The 19,802-nt window shown below is 45.5% G+C and overlaps 1 protein-coding gene across 1 annotated transcript in view; it reads left to right on the plus strand.

The window, feature by feature from the left end:
* Positions 1 to 14,256: 14,256 nt before the first annotated feature.
* Positions 14,257 to 19,802, plus strand: part of bnc1 (basonuclin zinc finger protein 1) — a 32,468-nt gene continuing 26,922 nt past the window's right edge. Inside the window, exon 1 of the mRNA XM_085274413.1 lies at positions 14,257 to 14,390. The gene's annotated coding sequence lies outside the window, so the exon portion shown is untranslated. The remainder of the gene's footprint in view (positions 14,391 to 19,802) is intronic.

Consider the following 19,802-nt stretch of genomic DNA (forward strand, 5'->3'; position numbering starts at 1 on the left):
CTTCTCAGAGTGGTGGTGATAATGTGACAAGCAGCAGTCATTTCCCACTGAAACATCACTTTGGTCCTCCAGTGAAGCCTTTATCATGAGAGTATCAGAGGCTTACTGGAAGCGGTCTTCCGGCACTGGGGACCCGTCAGGCCAATGAGCCAGTGGATCAAATGACACTGTGGAAATGTCTTAATGAGTCTGTCGTGGCTCCAGGAAGTGACCGTCACATGTCTTGGTTGGAATAAGTGTAAGAAAGAAGCCGAGGGCCTGCGATGAACTTCAGGCTCACAGACACGTAATGGACGTCTGCACGCAGGATGCATTCAACAAATACGATTTGTTGTGTTTATTAAGAACTATTGATCCTGCAGACAGGCCGACAGTGAGTTTCTGAGATTGACCATTAAAATAAAAGGCACATAATAGAAAATATTTCAAAATAAGAGCATATAATTATATGTGCATTCAACTAATTCTGCTATTGAAAAAACCCTGTGACCAAATTAAATAAAAATGTTTCTGTAATAGATTTTTGAAGTTTTCCGTCTTGAAAAATCATCAAACATAAAAGCTACAACGCCAAAAACGCTTGTATCAAACGATGCGTTTTCACCGCCTTGTGTTTGTCACTTTATTTTGAATTCATCACTCAGTTTACTTCCTGCTTTATTGTAAAGGTTAGTTCTCCATGTTTATCTTATTTATATTTAAACTGATAATATCCATCAGTGCACTGCAGTTCTGTTTCTGCACTACAAATACTACTGCTATTATTGTTTTATGTATTATTTCACCGGCTGTAATAAAAATAATTTCCCAAACGTGGGTTAAAAAGATTTATTGATCATCTTTACTTGAAGGCCTCGTTGAACCGTGAGATTGTGCTGACTGTGGAAATGCAGCCACATGTGCTTAAAACTACAAAATAATATAGTTTGTTTTATGCTCCTGCAGAAAGGAAACTAGCTAGGTAGAGACTGACCTTTCAAAATAAGAGCGTAAGAATTGTTAAATAATCACAGCACACAACATATAACATTCTGTATGGGGAAAGCTGGACGTGGATTATAAGTCATTGATTCTGAACAAAACTGAACTGGCTGTTATGAGACTCGCATTTAAAATATGAATTCTTATTTATAAAGTCGTTCTGGGTAGACATTAATCAGACTGTGAGCAGAAGACACAAATAATGAACGCTGTGCTGTTGGTTAATATAAAAATACACATCTGTAAACTAAATATGTATTTTATTTAAATAATGAAATACAGTTTAATAAATCACTGAGGTGCAGGCTGAAGCGTTGTGAGAAGCAACATTTTCACGGCTGCTTTCAAACAAGCAAACAAACTCGTCCTGGTTCTGCCAGATGGATTTGCAGCAGGTCAGGGGATCAAGGATGGAGATAACAATGTGCTATGAAGTGAAAGAAGAGAGAATGTGGAAGGAGAACTGAGAAGCTGATGAATCTTCATTTTGAGTGAGCAGGATTGTTGATGGACGAGAGGGACAGCTCATTTCTGATGATGCTCCTCAGAGAGGAGATCACGGGGCGCAGGGACGTTTCCATCGCTGCAGGTTATTTTCTGACGTTTCCTGTTGAGACAAAAGGTCCCAAACTTGTTGTGCAGAGCAAGGATGTGCTCAAACCACGTTTACTGAAAAAACTTTGGTCTCTGTTGGATGTTATCGCTTTAATTTCTATTAAATATCCCATTTATGGATGTGTAAGAGAGATTTTAATCTCCGGGGACTTCCTGGCTGGATAAAATAAAATGCTGCCAAATCTTTGCAAACAGTAACAAATTGTCCTGTTGTGCTTCTCGGTGAGCGCGCTCAAACCACCAACAAGTCAAAGCAAATGAAGTATTTAGAAATCTGTCAAAGCATCCCTTCATATCCCAGCTCATTTGATATAATCACGCTTGGGGAGCCACCCTGCTGCAGACGGAGACAGTGCCACATCAGCACAGCGTTCGTGTGTGCGTGTGTGCGCATCTCTGCATGTACATGCATGCGTCTCAGGTCTCTGTGTGTGCGTCTGTGCGCTCTAAATGCTGATTGATGTATCTCTGGCTTTGTCAGCCCTTTGGCATAGGTGGAACAGGTGTGACTCTGCCACAGAGCGCGGCTCAGACAAGCCATATCACGGCACAATGAGGTCATTGTGCAACACGCACATTCCTGCACAAGGCCCTCGGACTTTTACAGGCTGGAGGTAGCCATCTGTGTGTGTGTGTCGCTCCAGGTGAGGGGGATTTGGACGAGATTTGGTGTATGAAAGAGATGCGTGCTCACCAGCTGCATGTCCCTGCACACTCAAGGAAACCTCCGAGGCTCACACACACACAGACACACAAAGACAAGCCAAGTGACGATTCCTGAGTGTTGCAAAATCAGCGTCTTGTCTGAGAGAGTGGGCGTCGGGTTAAGTGGGGCTGGCTGGGTTTTTTCCGACCGTGTCACTGCTGTTCCCCATGCAGACCCCGGTCCATTAGAGCAGTATGGACGTTACTACGGCGATGAAGTCATCCGGAGTGACTCAGGCGGCTCAGTCAGTGGCCTCTGTGTTTGTTTGGCTGGCACTTCACAGTCCCGAGACACAGTGAACTCAACTCTTCCTCATATCCCCCCACCGTCTGCCTGTCTGCATTTTTCCTGCATTCATCCTGGAGAAGGAGCGCCATTTCTGAGGAGGTGGGCGACATGAGCGGTGTCTGATGCAGGGCACTCTGTCTGAGTTCAGACATTTTCATAGATGTTGTTCAAGGAACTCAGAGCGATATTCCACAGAAATAGTTTGGAGGCGGCTTTCCCACTCCATGAAGGTCGTCACATTCATGCCTGTGTTGATGGTGTGGAGCCTCTGGTGGTTTAAAATGAGCCTGATGCTGAAACCCCAAAACATGCAGTTCCACTAATGCCCACTAATCTTCAGCTTGTGGGTTGCATGACGGTGGCTCTGTCCATCTTTGATATATGGCGTGTGGTGGTGGCCTTTTATTGAAACCTGTGTAGGTGTGACGCTGGATTTGAAAAACCCAATTACAGGAAGTACAACCAGAACGCCACGCTGTCACGCCTGTGTTTGAGGAACACCTCAACCTATGACATGTGATCGGAGATCCCGTGGTGGCGGCTCTGTTTGCGTCAGTGTCAACAAGCAAAGCCGGCGTAATGAGCGCTCTTCTCCTGGGCAGAATAGCGGGATGTGTGTGTAAAACAGGGTACGGTTTAACCAGCCTCGACTTGCTGTGTGGTGACATGTCTGCACCGCACTGACTGGGAGGATCTGCTGTGTGTGTGTGTGGATCAGTGGGTGTAAGGCTGGAGGCTGACTGCTGGGCTATGCTTGAAAGACTTCTGGCATGTGCTGGTGCCTGCATTTTTCACCCTTGACTGGAAGCATATGCTGCTGCACAATCGAGACAGTGTTAGACGGGCTTGGCGTGAGGGACCCAGGCGGCTTCCTCCACATCTGGCAGCGCTTGGCCCTCCTTCCAGGTGAGTCACGTCCCACGGGAGGGTGGCTCCGCTGCGGTCCTCGGCCCCTCGGTGCTCAGGCATCTGGAGGTGTCTGGATCTGTCCCACAGTCACAGCTATCTCCACATGCTTTTCCAATTTCATCACCCCAACCTCCCCCTCCTCGTCCTCCTCCCCCACCACGGCCCCCAGCCACTCACTGACCCCTACTGTTCCCCGATTAGCTCCACCTCCAAACTTCAGGTGACACGGTTTTCCAATAGAAGATCTAAAGGGGCAACACATACAGGAAGTGTAGAGACAAGTAGGCAAAGAAAGCACAGCTCTGCTTTATTAGAACTTCAGTCCTTTCTCAAAGTTCAGTAATTAATATGTGACGTATTAAAATCAAGCTGCTTGTTGTTTAGACTTGGAGATGTGCTTAATTCCTTGAAATCTTACATTTCCATATAAATCAATGTGACCTTCATATTTCTCAGAATTTTCTCATTGTGAGTTAATCGAATAAATAAAAGAAAAATGCATCAAATGAAAATATGATTGTAGGCGATGGAGAAAGAACCTGAACTATAGAGACGCATAAAGAGATGGTTTGATCCTAAATACTTTCAAATATTGTGGTTTTAATCATTACCACTTCATGAAGTATTAAAGTATAGTAGTATATTCGTAGCAAAAGTAAATATTAATAGTATGTCTCCTGTTTCCAACAACATTCTTCTCAGAAACATGAAAATCTGCATTTCTCACTGATAAACACTGAATCTTCTATTTCTTTATTGGTAAAAGCCAAAGATGAGATTTTATTTAAATCCTAAAAAATTAAGCACCTGATGTCTCAGGAGAATTTTTTCTTTTTAACTTCTTCTTTCATACTTCTGACTTTCATTGCTTTAGATGTGCAGACTTTTCTTTTACAGCATGCTTACATCTTTCCCCACTCTGCTGTCTTCATCCACTCACTACATCTGGTCACAGCAGATGGCCCCGCCCCTCCCTGAGCCTGGTTCTGCTGGAGGTTTCTTTTTGTTAAAAGGGAGTTTTTCCTTCCCACTGTCGCCAAAGTGCTGCTCATAGGGGGTCATATGATTGTTGGGTTTTCTCTGTATGTATTATTGTAGGGTCGACCTTACAATATAAAGCACCTTGAGGCGACTGTTGTTGTGATTTGGTGCTGTATGAATAAAACTGAATTGAATTGCTTTGCGGTAAATCCCTGCCCTCCCTCCTGCAGTAGGAATAAAACTGAACATGGATCAGAACGTCTTGATGTTAGTGGATGAGATCCGGCGCAGACATGTTGGGCGGTTGTCTTAAAAGCGCTGTCCTTATGCCTCCAACTTCTCCCCATGATGGTACAGTCATGGGATATTGCACATGTGCAGCGTGTAACATGTACTTGTGAAGCTGTAGGACAGCATCTATGTTGTGTTGTGTTTGGGGTGTCGTATGGCTTGATGGTAAAAACTGTTTTTAAGTCTTGTAGTCTGAGCACACTCCTGTAACGTCTGCCAGATGGTAGCAAGGAGAACAGCTGATGTGCTGGGTGGCTTTTATATATTGGGTGCATATATTGTTACTGCAACGTATAACGTTGCAGTAACAATATATGTTGTTGACACGGCACTGGATAAGGTTTTTATTGTGAAATGTGTAGAACGTACAAGTTTGCAGTATGTGGTGAGAACATTATAAGCAGTCGTGTGCATTGTTAATGTGACGTATCCAGTAGAGCTAAGGTGGTGTCGGAAGATGAAACAGAAGTAAAATGAAAGTGAATTCAAGAGAAAAATAAAAAGTAATAAAGAAATAGAAACTATAAAACCTCCGGGATTGTAAACTTGACTCATACTTAAACATTACTGTAACAGTGAAGGGAAAGCTTATATATTTATAGGTGAAAATTCTGATAGTTTCTGCCTGTGTCTGTCTGGAAACTGTGATTCATGAACCATCCTGCCGGGTTGTTCACGAATGACGCTGCGCCATCGACCTTTCCTCTCTGACAGAAGCTTTCCTGTGCCCACAGCCAGCACATGAGCCTCTGTCGGAGTTCCCCATGGCTCTCTCGTTAGCCCCCTCGATTTCTGAAATCGTTCATAGACGATGTGCTGCTATATGTCCCTCTGTGATCCAACAGCCTTGATCTGACTAGAAAACGCAGAACGCCATGGCTCAGTTTGAAACGTGAAACTGATGATCACACCTTCTGATGGTTTATGTGTTGGGGTTGAGCTTTATGTGTGTCACCTGATAGCCAGCTCACTATAATATGTAAGATGATTTAAAATGAAAAACACATCTGAAAATAATGAATAATAGTTTGTTTCTTTTGAACCCTGTGCCTTTGTTTCATGAGTCAGTCAAACACATGTTATTAAATATCTGTTTGGATATAATGTTATTGTTATTATCACTTGATTAAATGGACCGTATTCTATACATTAATTCCACAGAATTAAGCTGAATAAAAGATAAAGAGGGACGACTTTGCAATCTTTTTAAATGTAAGAATTTGAGTTAGTAGTTGTTTTAAAGATGGATTTATTGGAGAGGCTCCGTGGTGGGGGTGCAGAAGGTCCAGATTTTAGTCCTCCTCGGCCTAAATGATAGACTCCGGTCCAACCGGGATCCTGTGTGGAGAAGCAGAAGAGGATGGCTGGACGTATGGATATGAAATGCTGGCTGTCCCACAGCTCCCTGAGTCAATCTCCAGTCTGATTTATCAGCCGTCGGTCTCAGCAAATTGTGCCATCGAGGCCTACGGTAAACACGGTCTGGGAGTTACTGACACTGATGTCTGTTTGGAGCGTTGTCCAGTCCTGTTCCTTTAACTCTTAAATTAGATCTATTACGAGGTCCCTTATGCCTTTTATTTCCTCTCTCTGATTATTAAATCCTTTCTCTCTGGATTGCATGAATTCATTTTTCTCTATCAAACTTTTCCCATTGAGATCAGAATGAAACCTTCATCGCTGTCGTTTAAATTGCTTCCTAAAAATGTTTTTTTTAAAGATCTTGATGATAACTTTGGGTTTTTAAAGCAGGACTGAAGGTACGCTGGTATCATTGTACTTGTTTGGTGTTGTTTCCACTGAACGCTTCTCCCTGACAGTAAATAAGAAAGTCACGCATGAAGAAGTGTGAGCATGCGTGCAAAAAGGAGGTAATAGGAGGTGGAGGGGGAACAGCTTCACCCCCGACCCTTAAACAGGAATGTCACAGCCAGCTGAGGTAATTATGTCCCCTAGCCTGATGGCGGTCGGGCGGTGGGGGTAGGTAGGGGGCAGCTGTGTGTGCTTGCTGGTCTGAGGAGGAAGGGGGGGTCTGCTGATGTGTCAGAGCGGATTGATCATGACACAAACAGATGTATGTTGGTGGAAAACACGTCGATGTCCGTGTGGAGTGCGTCTATCTGATCATTAAAGAGTCGAAAATAAACATCTTGCTCTGATTAACGGCGGCTGTCCCGGCGGACTCGTCAGCCGTGCCGTTACACGTGTGTGTGTACAGATCCTGGTTTTACATAAATGTGTTCCTGTTTGGAAACGGGTGAGCCATGTCACAGCTGTAGAGTGTGTGTGTGTGTGTGTGTGTGTGTGTGTGTGTGTGTGTGTGTGTGTCAGCCTGTGGGCCAATCATGTGGGCTGTTTTTCTTTTCTTAGGCATCTAAACAGAAAATGAATGTTTGTTTTTCGCTGTTAAAAAATATAAATTGCACGCAGAATCTCTGTCTTTCACTCTTATACACACACACACACACACACACACACACACACACACACACACACATTAACACAGGACACACACACACACACACACAGAGTCTCCATAGAAAGGAATGCTGCTGGAGTCTCACATTTCACTAAAGAAGCAGAAAAGAGTGAGCGAGTGCCATCGAAATAGAGGAAAAGGGGGGGGGAAGATCAAGTGGAGGCTCGTTTGAGTCTGTGTGTGTGTGTGTGTGTGTGTGTGTGTGTGTGTGTGTGTGTGTGTGTGTGTGTGTGTGTGTCAGCTGAACATCATTTTAAAGCTGTAGTCCATGTGTGTCTGAATGCCATTATAGGACAAGCATCTGGAGGGCTAATGAAGCCGGTCTTTGATTCACTGTCACACACAGGGGTGAGCCTTGATTGGCAGAGGGGATGCCACAGTGTGTGTGTGTGTGTGTGTGTGTGTGTGTGTGTGTGTGTGTGTGTGTGTGTGAGTGACGGTCTTTCTTCTTCACTGTCTTGTGCCATCTCTGAGGCGACCCGGTTTCTGGGTCCTGTGAGAGAGAGTCGGCGTCTAATGGAGGCTGGACGTGTAGCAACAGTAAACAATCCGGCGCGCCCTCCTGGGATTACCGCTGTCTCTTTGTCTGCACGTGTCGAGGCTGTGGAGCACGTTCAAGCTGACTTTTACTGAGAAAAAATAAGTGAAAATTGGCTGCGTTGAGTCCCGCGAACGCCTCCTGATATGGGTCTTGTTTACTGATAAGTTTATGTGAAGTCTTCAGTCCTACAACGGCAGCTTTCCTAATGAGGCACCTCTCCTCTCTTATGTTGAAATGATAGCCTCAGAGAAGATTTTCCGTGCTCGCACCGCGCGAGCATCGATCAGTCCGGGCTTGTAAAACAGCTTCCACAATCCAATTTTCCACCTTGCTGTATTCATTTCAAATTGCCTTACTGATGCCATCTTAGGTCAAGCAAACACCTGTGATTCAGAGCTGTACAAATATTTTTACCTGTCTGTGTCTGCTGTGTGTTTTGATCAGTAAACTGAAACACTATCAAATGACAGGATCTGACTAAATGCGGTCAAACGCTGATTGTTATTGTGATCATTTATATTTGGTGTTCTCGGGTCTTCTGAGGCAGCAAGAGCAGAAACAGGAGGAGGTGGGTTGCAAAGTGGCTTGCAAAGCAAAACAGCTATAGGCTAAAGCAGCTTAAATAGTGAACTCTGTGGTGTTAGATACATGACAGCTACACTTTTATAGGAAATCTTCACAGATTCAGCGTATCAAATCGAAACCATCTGACAAAGAAGCTGAAGAGTTACATCTTCTAGTTTAGATGGTTTAATCTAAGCTAGGCTTGTTTAGCATGTGGTTAAAATGTAACCTAACCATTGGCTGGAGAAAATTCAGAAGATAATGTTCAACTGACAAGAACCAGCAGCAGCTGTGAATCGTCCATTCAGCTAAAGATTGATCTGTCCACAGATGAATGTCATGGATGAAAACAAACATATCTAAAGCCTTTTATCTAAATCAGGACTGTCTGACATGTAGAGCAGCGGTCCCCAACCCCCGGGCCTCGGACCGGTACCGGTCCGTGAGTCGTTTGGTACCGGGCCGCGAGAGTTGAGGCTCAGGTGTGAAATGTCTGGTTTTCAGGGTTTTTATCGGTTTTCGGCGTTATTTTGTTATCGTTTTTATCGTTTACTCGGTTTTCCTGGGTCTTTTCACGTGTGTTATGAATAAATCTTCTTTTATTCGGTACCGGTACTGGTTTTATTTTGTTGTATTTATCTGCGACACCTTAAAGGCCGGTCCGTGAAAATATTGTCGGGCATAAACCGGTCCGTGGCGCAAAAAAGGTTGGAGAGCGCTGATGTAGAGGATAAATGTGGCGGATATTTGAACCACGTTTTATTCGTGTCTGCCTCTGAGCTCGACACATGATGTGGCGTCAGAATTGGCTGCGTCACCTGCAACACAACTTTCCCCGGGAGGCTGAGCAGTTTAAAGCGAGTCCACCAACACATCCCCACATTGATTCTTTAGCATCTCAGGGTGAATGTCATCCGTTCTTGATCTGGTGTTTGGCTGAGGAACTTCCTGGTAGGATCTTGCCAACAGGGAGCTTCTAAACAACCCCAGCAATCTCTGCCGGTGTAATTCACAAGTTTCTCTGGAGTCTTCAGGCTCGTCTCTTCCAAATAGGACACTGTATTTGGCTAGGAGCTTGTCAGAGTGCTCCCTCCACCTCCTGACAATGTCCCCAGCACCCAGAACAAGGCTTGAACCCAGCCCTCCTTTCCCTTACTGAGTTGCTGAATGGCTTGCCAGAACGTCTTTGAGGCCTGCTGAAAGTCCTCCCAAACCTGAGGTTTTGTTTCCACAACAGCAGACAGGTATTGGCCTTCCAATACCTGTCTGCTGCTTCAGGAGACCGCTAGGCCAAACAAGCCTGGAAAGCTTCCTTCTTCAGCTTGATGGCCTCCCTCACCATTGGAGGCAACCAGAGGGTCCTCAGGTTGCCACCAGCAGTGGAGGTTTTAAACAGTGTGAGGTTAAATAGCTCTGAAAGCCTCTTCTGGGAGCAATTTTCCATGGGAGACCCTACCAGATCCCAGGATCACAGGAACACATCAAAGTGGTAAATCATCAGAGGGAGATGCATCAAAAATAAAATAACTGACTCACGGTGAAAGTGGGAGAAAAGAACTCCGTCAGTAGATGTGAGATATCCGCACCATGATGAAACTAAACTCCAGCGGTTCTGATATTGATTTATTTGACATGGTATTCACAGTTTTTATAATAAACCGAGCGTAAGCCACCATTTCTGAACGCCGACCGTAACCGTCCCTGTCTCGGCCCCAGCAGACGGGACGAATGGTTCCATCGTCTCTTTGTGCTTTGACAAGGCCACCGTTGCATGTTAGGGGGCCCTCAGGTGCTGCTGGGCTCAGTGTCAAGACTCTACTGCTACAAGTCCCAACACAGCCCTGACACAGCCGTGCCACAACACAGAGCCTGAGGCGATCTGTTTCTGTGCCTGTGCTTCCACACGCAGACTTTAAAGCTTTAACTGGAATCATCATCCCCCCTCGCAGCCAGGGAGACGTGAGATGGATCACGGCGCGTCGACGATCAGCAGCCCCGACGCCAAGAGAATCGGTAGCAGGTCTAAACACAATGTATGACGTTTAATTGAAATAAAATTGTGTGTATTGAATGTAGTTTGTTCAAAAGTGACTCTGTCTGTCCCTCCAAACCACGAGCTGTTTTCACTGGCGTATTCACAAGGCCCCCCCCCCCCCCCCCCCCACCCACCCACCTCGTCGTTGGCTGAGATTACAAAACTACACACACCCTCTAGATGTCGAGCTTCCAGGGAAGTTAATGACGCGTTACATTCTTCATATGCACGGCTTTATGTACAAAAGCCACAAGAAACTACCGGAAAATGATTTACAGCCTACTGGCATCGTCTTTACAAACCTGACAGCAGCACATTACATAAAGGAATAGATGTTTTATTGCTTTTATACATTGTGCACGTTTCACATGGTGAGACTTATACGCCACAGACTCAGCAGTTACTCGTAAGCTAAAAAGCAGCAGCAAAAAAAACACATTGTTTGGTTTTTGCTGACAGCTCCTCAAATATGGGGAAGTTTTAGAAAAAGACAAAGGCCAGGATTATCCTCGCGCAGGGGACGGGGAGAAGCGCCTCTACCTGAGCTGAGCGCTCGTAACTTTAGGCGTTTTATTTACCGAAGCCTCTCTGACTTATTTAAAAAATGTATCGGCTGCAGCACCATCGGCTTATGAACTCCACATTTGGTAGCCTCCATTTCTCTCGTGCTACCTCTGCCTACCCCCTGCTGCAGATGTGGACCCCGCTGGCCTTTGTACAGTATGATAGTGTCATTGAAAGGAAACACGAGTTTCCTTTGAGGATTTTGCTCACGGTCATTGCAACGTCAGATATCAAACACTGGATTTTGAGCTCAGCATTTAAAAACATCAAGTTTATCTTTCTGGTATTTCCTTTATATACAGATAAATAATCTGGTGTACAATCATTCCACCCTGGAAAAGAACAGAGTCACCATTTAAATTAAAGAGCGTATGTAGTTTTTGGGGTCTAATAAAAAGCATGAGGCACGTGTTAAATGTTGACGTGTTAGTGCGAGGTGTAATCAAAGCCATCAGGTTAAACAAACTTGGATATCGTTTGTGGTTCAGTGTGAGGAACTATTTTTGCCGAGTGCGTATTTCCCGGCTCGTGTCTGCCGCTGGCTAAAAGAGGGCGATGTTCTCTCTCATAGGTCAGAGCGAGAAGCAGCAGATCAGAGATGAGCAGAGGCAGGGGGGGAGATGTAGTGGTGTGTTTGTTTGGACCAGACTTTGAGGAAAGTGGAAAGTCCAGTGGTGGTTAATTGGTGTGTTTAGGTCTGAGGTCATGAGGATGGCAACGGGAACACACCGCTCGGCCCTGAGCGGCAGATGGATATACAGCCACCGCAGAGATGCCGGTCGCTCTAATCACAGCTAAACACTGTGAAGACACGCACAGGCCCTCTCTTCTTCTTCTCCTCCCTCACTCCCTCCTCTTTCCCCGCCGTCCTCCCCCCTCTCTGAGCTCTCGCTGTGCCCAAAGCCCAGGGGAGGTCACAATGTGTCACAGCAGCAAAGGCCTCCATATGAACCTGTTGGTACGCCCCCCCTCCACCACCCCACCTCTCCTACCTCCAAAAACTCCCTGGAGACTTGCATGACCTCCAGGGCGGGGGATCAAGCGAGAGCAGGAGTGATGATGAAATGAGGATTATTTTTTCCAGAAGCCTTTGAGTTCATCCTTGAGCTGCTTTTAAATCTGTGCTGATATGTGAGACAAACTCAGAGGTGTCCCTGACGTCCAGCTGGCCTGCTGGCCGCGGCGTCGCCGGCCGGTCGCCCCCGCGTGACTGTGCATTTTTATCTTTGTCTTGTAATAATGTGTGTCAGACTGGGGTTGTTCCAATATGTCAGCCTGATTCGCATCATAAAAATCTCGTCTATATCTTCCACCTCTGTTATCACAGACGCTATAAGTGTTTCCTGAGACCTGAGGCTCACACACGATTGGCTGTCCCGGGGTTTTTGTTTAATAAGGCCAATAACCGATTGAATAATTGAGGAAAAGTCCAAATATGCCAAACGCCCTGACCCCAGAGATGCACGTCAGCTTAAAGTATTAAACTGCCCGTTTTTTGCACACACCTGTATGTGACACATTGTTTGCCCTTAAACATGTTGCCCTGTCTCTCAGCAGCACCAAACACACTGGAGAGTCCACACATGAGCGCTAATTGCGGTACGAGCTGAATAACTGTGGTCTCTCTCTGTGGAGCTGCTGCGGCCTCGCACAGCCTCGTGTTCAGGTCTGACACAACACTGGACGTCATTATGAATCAGTGTAACGATGACGGAGCAGATACACCCTCAGAGTTGTTGCCAGCTGCTCTGATTTAATCAGTTACTGAAGCAGGAGACGTGTTGGAGTCGTCTTCTTCCATGTTGCAGACAGCTAGCAGCTACAACCGCCTCTGTCACCATCCACCTGTGAGAGGCCACGCCCCAAACTTTAAACACGCGGGCTGCTGTTATAAAGGGTGAAGCTAGCAGCTTTTGTATCAGGCTGCAAACACGTTACTCTGAGTTCTCAGCTGCATAAACGGCTGCATATTAATAAAACACTATAAGTGCACACTGCCAATGCATGCAGAGCCATCCTCACCACATTCATTAACAAACTTGCTGGCAGCTCTGACGGATGGGCGGGGTCACTTGGAAACAAACAGCAGCCTACCAGAGGTGAGCCAGCTGAACAAGGCCCGCCCTCCGTGAAGGTCTGTGTGCATGCGGCTGAAGCCACTCATTGTTAGTCCCCAGCCACAGTCTGATGTGATGACACTGGGAGAAAGCTTACGAAAGGTGCTGCTCCTGATTAAATTATTCCCTTTGTGATGTGCTCTCCAACCAGCCGCCTGCTAACAGTGTGTGGGAGTGTGTGACTGCTAATTTAGTTTCCACTGAGATCACATGGCTATCAGAAGTGGGGACAGAGATGTACATAACGCTTCCCCCTTCAAAAGCACCGATCTCCTCTTAAGGAGTAAGGCTGCTGATCCACCGCAGTGGTCAGGGCCGATGTGATGGCACCAGCGGCCCACAGGGACCGTCTCAGTACCACACAGGGTTCCACTGATGGTCCCAAACAGCTACAATGCAAAATGAAGAAAATTTCTCTGTGATAGGCCCCAATTATTTTCTCAAAGTAGTAATTTTACCATTTGTGCTATTGCTTTCATACTGGCTGCTCTTTGTTTCAGGAAACCATGGAACGGAAACTTGGTCTCCAATACAAGGGCCATTTTTATCCAAACTGTATAAAAACCAGGATGTTTTGGGAATTAAACCAACCAAACTGTGACATCGCCAAAGAAAAGTCAAACAAAACATTGTGAACAGGACAGTCCCACATTGGGACTCGGCTGAACTTTGTTTTTATGCAACTTCCAGGAAGTTGGATGCAAACATAACTTTTGGGAGCCAGAGCTGCCACTTTGGCCCTGATGATTCTACAATATCAAACATCCTGTTGGACATTTTAATATGGGAGTCTATGTGGACTGAATTAGTGCTGGAACCTATGCTGGGTGTTAAAGGAACTGGTGGTGTTTGGTGTTTTATTTTTCAAAAGGTTTTGACGCTCAGTTTCACATCATCAAAAACTGAAACAGCACAATTATGAGGTCAAACATGGTAACATGGCAAAAATATGGTTAAAAAAAATACTATTTGCATGCAGCGAATAAGAAGTTCACATCCCACTGTATAGTAAAGTGTACTAAAAACAATATTTAATCTTTTTATGATGATTGTAAGAACTCATCATGATATGTGACAATTAAATATATTTTGATATTTTATTTTTATAGCCCCAAGATACCTCAGAAACTATGGCCACCTGTAGTGAGTGCACACAGAGGCTGTGACGCTGTGACGCTGTCACTCGACTGCTTACTTCTGCTGTCAATGCCAGGTGAGGAGCATCCATGTGTTTTTACTCTCGAGGAGGCTGTAAAACTTTCTGAAAAGAGTCGATAAGTCAGTGAAGCTCACTTCTCACGGATAACAGCTAGACTGAGGTGAGTTGTTAAGGATATACTCAACTTTTCTGTCTGTTAATGCTGTTATCTCATATTATCTGCAGTTAGCCTTTGTTAGCTGCTGCTAGCTATTGTTGCTGTTAGTCTCTGTTTGCTGCTGCTAGCTATTGTTGCTGTTAGTCTCTGTTTGCTGCTGCTAGCTATTGTTGCTGTTAGTCTCTGTTTGCTGCTGCTAGCTATTGTTGCTGTTAGTCTCTGTTTGCTGCTGCTAGCTATTGTTGCTGTTAGTCTCTGTTTGCTGCTGCTAGCTATTGTTGCTGTTAGTCTCTGTTTGCTGCTGCTAGCTATTGGCGCTTGCCCTTAGCCCTCTGTTAGCTGATGCTAGCTATTGGCTGATGCTGTTAGCCTCTATTAGCTGCGTTACCTACCTACTTTTTTTAGGTGGATGCTAAATTGTTAGACAAAGACATTTTCTCTGTATTACTGTAGGGTTTTACGTTACAATGTGAAGCACTTTGAGGCAACTGTTGTTGTGATGAGGAATATAATCAATCTGTTTATCAGCAGGAAAGCATAAAGTTTGCTTATAACCAGCTAATCAATGTAAATTTATGAGCACAACATTTTTTTTCTATTAAAAAAGCTGAACAAAATGACTACCTGCACCTTTAAAGAGAAATATTTGAAGGAATGTCGATGGTGCTGAGTCACTAACAACTCAGGGCTAGGCAGGTTCTGGACAACCACACAGTGAAAACCAACTTCAATGCCAAAATCTTGAAATGTTTTCATCTGGATCTCCCATATCAGTGAATACAGTGTGCTGCTTTCCCACTTTAGTCCTTTGAGGGATGAAAGAGTAGCAGATGTCCCTGTATGATTCACTGCGTCCATGAATTTTCTCTGGAAGTATTTCGCCAGTGTGGTGGATGGGAATATGAGTGTTTGTGTTAGGGAGCGTAAGCAAGCTGGGACGAAGTTCAAAGGTCAAACAACGATGAAGGTTGTAGTCACAGAACTCTCACACACTGACTCACATTTTCACTCGCAGTGTATCTGCTTAGCTTCTGTCATCTGCCTACACAACCAGCTGATGCTGACAGCAAAGAGGACAGAATAGTAGTGACTAATGCAGAATAGTACCTGTGAGGCTGTTCAGAGATTGTTCGGGTCAAAGGTCAGAGAGGTCAGAGGCTCCTCTAAACAGCGGCAGGCCTGGAGCTGGCTCTGATTTTGCTTACAGGCACTAAAGTGAGAGAGACCCTCTGTCTGAAAAGCATTTTGAAGCCAGATCGCCTGTAAAAGGACCAGAGATGACTTTAAAGTGAATATTTGTCAGCTTGGAAACCCAAGAGCTGAAGCTGACAAAGGTGAAAAGGCCAATATTTAGTTCAGTTTTGTTTATATGGCACCAAATCAGAGCAAGGCGCTTTATATTGCAAGCTAAAGACCCGACTGTTTATCTTGAAGAACTCCACACAGAGTCCCGTCCAGAGGGCGGAGTCAAACTCTTCTTCTGCTGTGAGGCAACATGCTAACCACCACGCACCGTGCTGCCCATCTCTGTATACATATTAATATAAATATGCACAATAGGAATATAATGATTATGAACTTGATGTGAACTTGATGTCTACAACGTTATTGTAGCCTGAGTAATAAAGTGTATTACAGTAACACATTCATTGAGTGGTGAGCGGGGCAAGGGGGCATTGTTGAGTAATAATCTCAGTCCCTGTAAAACCCTGGTCTGTCTGCTCAGACCTGTTCTGCTTACTTGCGCTCAGCCACAGTCTTGACCTCCATAGAATAAAGTCTGTCTACCCACCAAACTGGTCTGCTTCCATCTGACATCCTGAATCCAGTCTGTGTCGTCCCTCAGAACCACTGAGGGTTAAAAACAGTCCAGTCCACAGTGTGGCTGTTATGATAAAGTCAAACAGGAAAACAGGATCTGTGAAGTTTAGGATGGTTAGCTAGTGTTAGGCTAACATGGACACATTACCAGACCTGAAACCAGACTGAGACCATAAACTGGAGGCCAGAGGAGTCGCCCCCTGCTGCCCTTTGTAAAGAATGCAAGTTTAAGGCACTTTACAGTTACCATTTTTAATCACTCCTTTAAATCAAACACCATCAGACGTGTCTTTATCCTGTCTTCCTTCTCTCACCCCAACCGGTCGCAGCAGATGGCCCCGCCCCTCCCTGAGCCTGGTTCTGCCGGAGGTTTCTTCCTGTTAAAAGGGAGTTTTTCCTTCCCACTGTCGCCAAAGTGCTTGTTCATTGGGGTTCATATGATTGTTGGGTTTTCTCTGTATGTATTATTGTAGGGTCGACCTTACAGTATGAAGCGCTTTGAGACGACTGTTGTTGTGATTTTGTCAATGAAACTGAATTGAATTGAACTAAAAGTTTTAACAACCTCAGGTTGCCTAGGCTACAGTGGCTCGCCTTTCTAAGTAATCATTATTTCAGATTTGGATTTGGTGGTATTACAAAACAGAAGTGCAATTCATCTAATTACCACAAACTAATTACCACACAGATGGAGTGAGCCAAGAGTTTTCCCACAGACTTCCAGATGAGTTGCCCCCTGCAGTCCGTCAGAAACAATACAGGTGTGAAGCTACATCCACCTTTAACAGAGTGACCAACCTCAAACGTGGTTGGTCAGTACCAAGAAAGCTTCCAGCCACAAAGACCTTAGATACTTATATGCAGATATATTTGTACACAGTAGCAGTGCAGTATTATTTGTAGCTTATATAAGTTGTAAAATCGCCGTCTTTCTGTGCATCAGCGTGCCTTACCACTTTTTCCTAACAGCAAACAATGCGTGAAACTCACTAATGAAAAAGTTGAATAATTCAGGAAAAATGATCATGTGCAGTTTTCGTGTCACCATTGGATCCCAAACAAAAGCTAGTAAGCTTTTGTTTTGTCTGTACTGTAGGTCACCGGATCTGCCCGACCTCACCACATGTGTGTCCTATAATCATTTCCTCTTTCTGGAGTTTCTCAAGTCCCTGCTTAGTACGGCTCAACGTGCCAACTATTACTACAGTTCTGGCTATTTACCACACGAGGTTCAAGTGTTTGGCAAGCCACTTGTCCTGCCAGCTGTGCGTAACTCTGCTCTTTCTGCTTATGCAAACTTCATTTCCAAACAGCAGCTGTACTGAGACAGGAAGTGTGAATGCTGTGAGACGATGAACATAAATGGCAGCACTTGATAGGAAACCTAAACAAATGTGTCACATGTGAGGAAACCTTCACACGTAAAAATGGTATCAGGAGTTTACTGTCAGTAAAACGTAACACGTCGTCACAGTGACAGCGAGTGTTTCCAAATTTGCCTGTTTTTAGTCTTTCGATGACAGAAGTCGTCATTCTGGACATTTATGGAGCCTTTAGATGTCGTCCACTTATTTCAAACTTTTCTCTTCTTCTCTTCAGTTGATGTTCTGTTGGAGTTGGACAGCAAACTGCTCAGATGTGTGAGCGACTGTCACTAAATAATAACTGGTAATAATTACGTTACGTTGTTTTCACATGTTGGTTACATTTAGATTGTGTGGACATTTACAGCATCTTCCTGTTTCTACTGTCTTTCCCTTATTGTGGATACCGTGAGCCGTGATGCAGTTTTGCGTTTGTAAGATTACTGGAGCTAATCTGTGCAGGAACTCTCTAACTGCGGCTCCAGGATCGTTTGTACCCCTGGCTGGGAATAACCGGCTCACAAAGCTCCAACATTGATGTTTATTGTATAGATTGCAGACATCTGGGAAGAGTCCAGAACAGCTTCCAGTTGTGCCTCATCATCATCACCCTTGGAGCCCCCCACCCCCTCACATACCCATCATTCCTGACGCATGAAATATTGTCAATATGCATTCCTAAGTTACAACTGACTTCCTACTACCACGGGAAGCTTAGGCTGAAATTTGTCCAGCGGTTTGCAGCCGACACCCACTTCCTGTTCTTCCTTCTCATCCGATTTAGCCTTCAAAGTTTGGCTCAATTAACAGAAGCTTGTCAAACCTGGTAAGTGGAGATACTTGGCATGGGCTGAAATGGTGAAAAAGGTGAGGTGACAGCGCTCGCTTGGCGTTTCTTCTTCATGTTGAGGAGCCGCAGGTTGGGTCTTGCACCCCGGCCCTGCAACTATCCTTTTTTTTCCTGGCCTGGTGAATGTGTCTCTGTGTCCTCCGTCCCCCTGCTGAGAGATTCCAGAGGCACCTCTCTTGGCCTCTCAGGGCTTCTGGGTCACTCGTTTGTCATTATGACCTTTGACCCCTGTAGTCCAGCGTGCCGGGAGGAATGTCGGAGATGTTTACCTTGGCTGAGACTGATGGTGTCCAGGTGGCTCTCTCTATCCCTCTCCTTGTATTTTCTCCTCTCTCTGCTGTCGGCTGCTGAGTGATGTGAAGGTAAAGCGCTGCCCGGCGTGATTCCCGTCACCGGCGACCCACCTGCCTGGATCTCTAGCTGAGCTCAGGCACATTTGTGGACGGACTCTTTAGGTTTGTGTCAGAAAGTATCGGGATTGTCTTGACTGGAAGGTAATGAGAGAGAGAGAGCTATTGATTGACCCCGTGTCTGGGTTCGGTCGGAGAACGCACTCGTCCAGAGCTCCACTTCCCAGAGTTCGCCATCAGACAGCCAGCTGAGTGGCGTGGCTAGACAGAGAGGGCATTCAGTAATAGGTAATGGACCCCCACTTCCAGCCCCCCCGCCCTCCACTTCACCGTAGTGCCATCTATCACTCTCGCACCGGACCTTCCCAGTGGCTCCTTGCTGGGTCCTCATCTACTGGAAACTCTTGGAAAGTTTCCTGCCCCCAGGCCCCCCGCTCCCCCTCCAGCCCCTCTAAAGAGCCCATTAAACAGTGTTGTAATGCAAACAGTGAGTCCGAAGAGAGCGAGGGCCAGGTGTCGGGTGCGGAGGGGATGAGCGTCTAATGCAGCCATTACGAGTGGCGGCTAGGGTGGGTGGATTATCATAAAAGCATCTCCCCTCCCTCTAATGTGGACATGTCTGATCAATACCAGACTCCAGGGAGGGGGGGTGGAGGGATGGATGGACGGATGGATGAAGGATGAGAGGAGAGGGAGCAGCTTTATTTATTAGCTCTGTCGCCACAGCGCAGGATGGCAGCGATGGGAGGAGAGAGCACGAGCAGCGCCGCGCTGTTTTTAGTCATCTGATGCCATATCTGGGTCATGTGACAACTTGAATTTAAAGTGCAAACCAAAGCAAGCTATTCATTTATTAATGAGCATGAAATGATTTAAATCCCTGTGTTATGAGACTGCAGCTAAACTGATGACGCTGAATTCAGGCCCCGCGGTTCGACATGTTGTCCTTGTGCTGAGGGTGTCGGGCTCGGAGGTGTCTTTGCTGTTGATCTCCAGCTCGCAGCCCACTGAAGGTTACACCTGCAGCTGG

The sequence above is a fragment of the Mchenga conophoros genome, linkage group LG1 (assembly GCF_057382185.1).
Source record: "Mchenga conophoros isolate Kocher_MC1m ecotype Shallow Benthic linkage group LG1, M_conophoros_male_GT1.1, whole genome shotgun sequence".
Taxonomy (NCBI): domain Eukaryota; kingdom Metazoa; phylum Chordata; class Actinopteri; order Cichliformes; family Cichlidae; genus Mchenga; species Mchenga conophoros.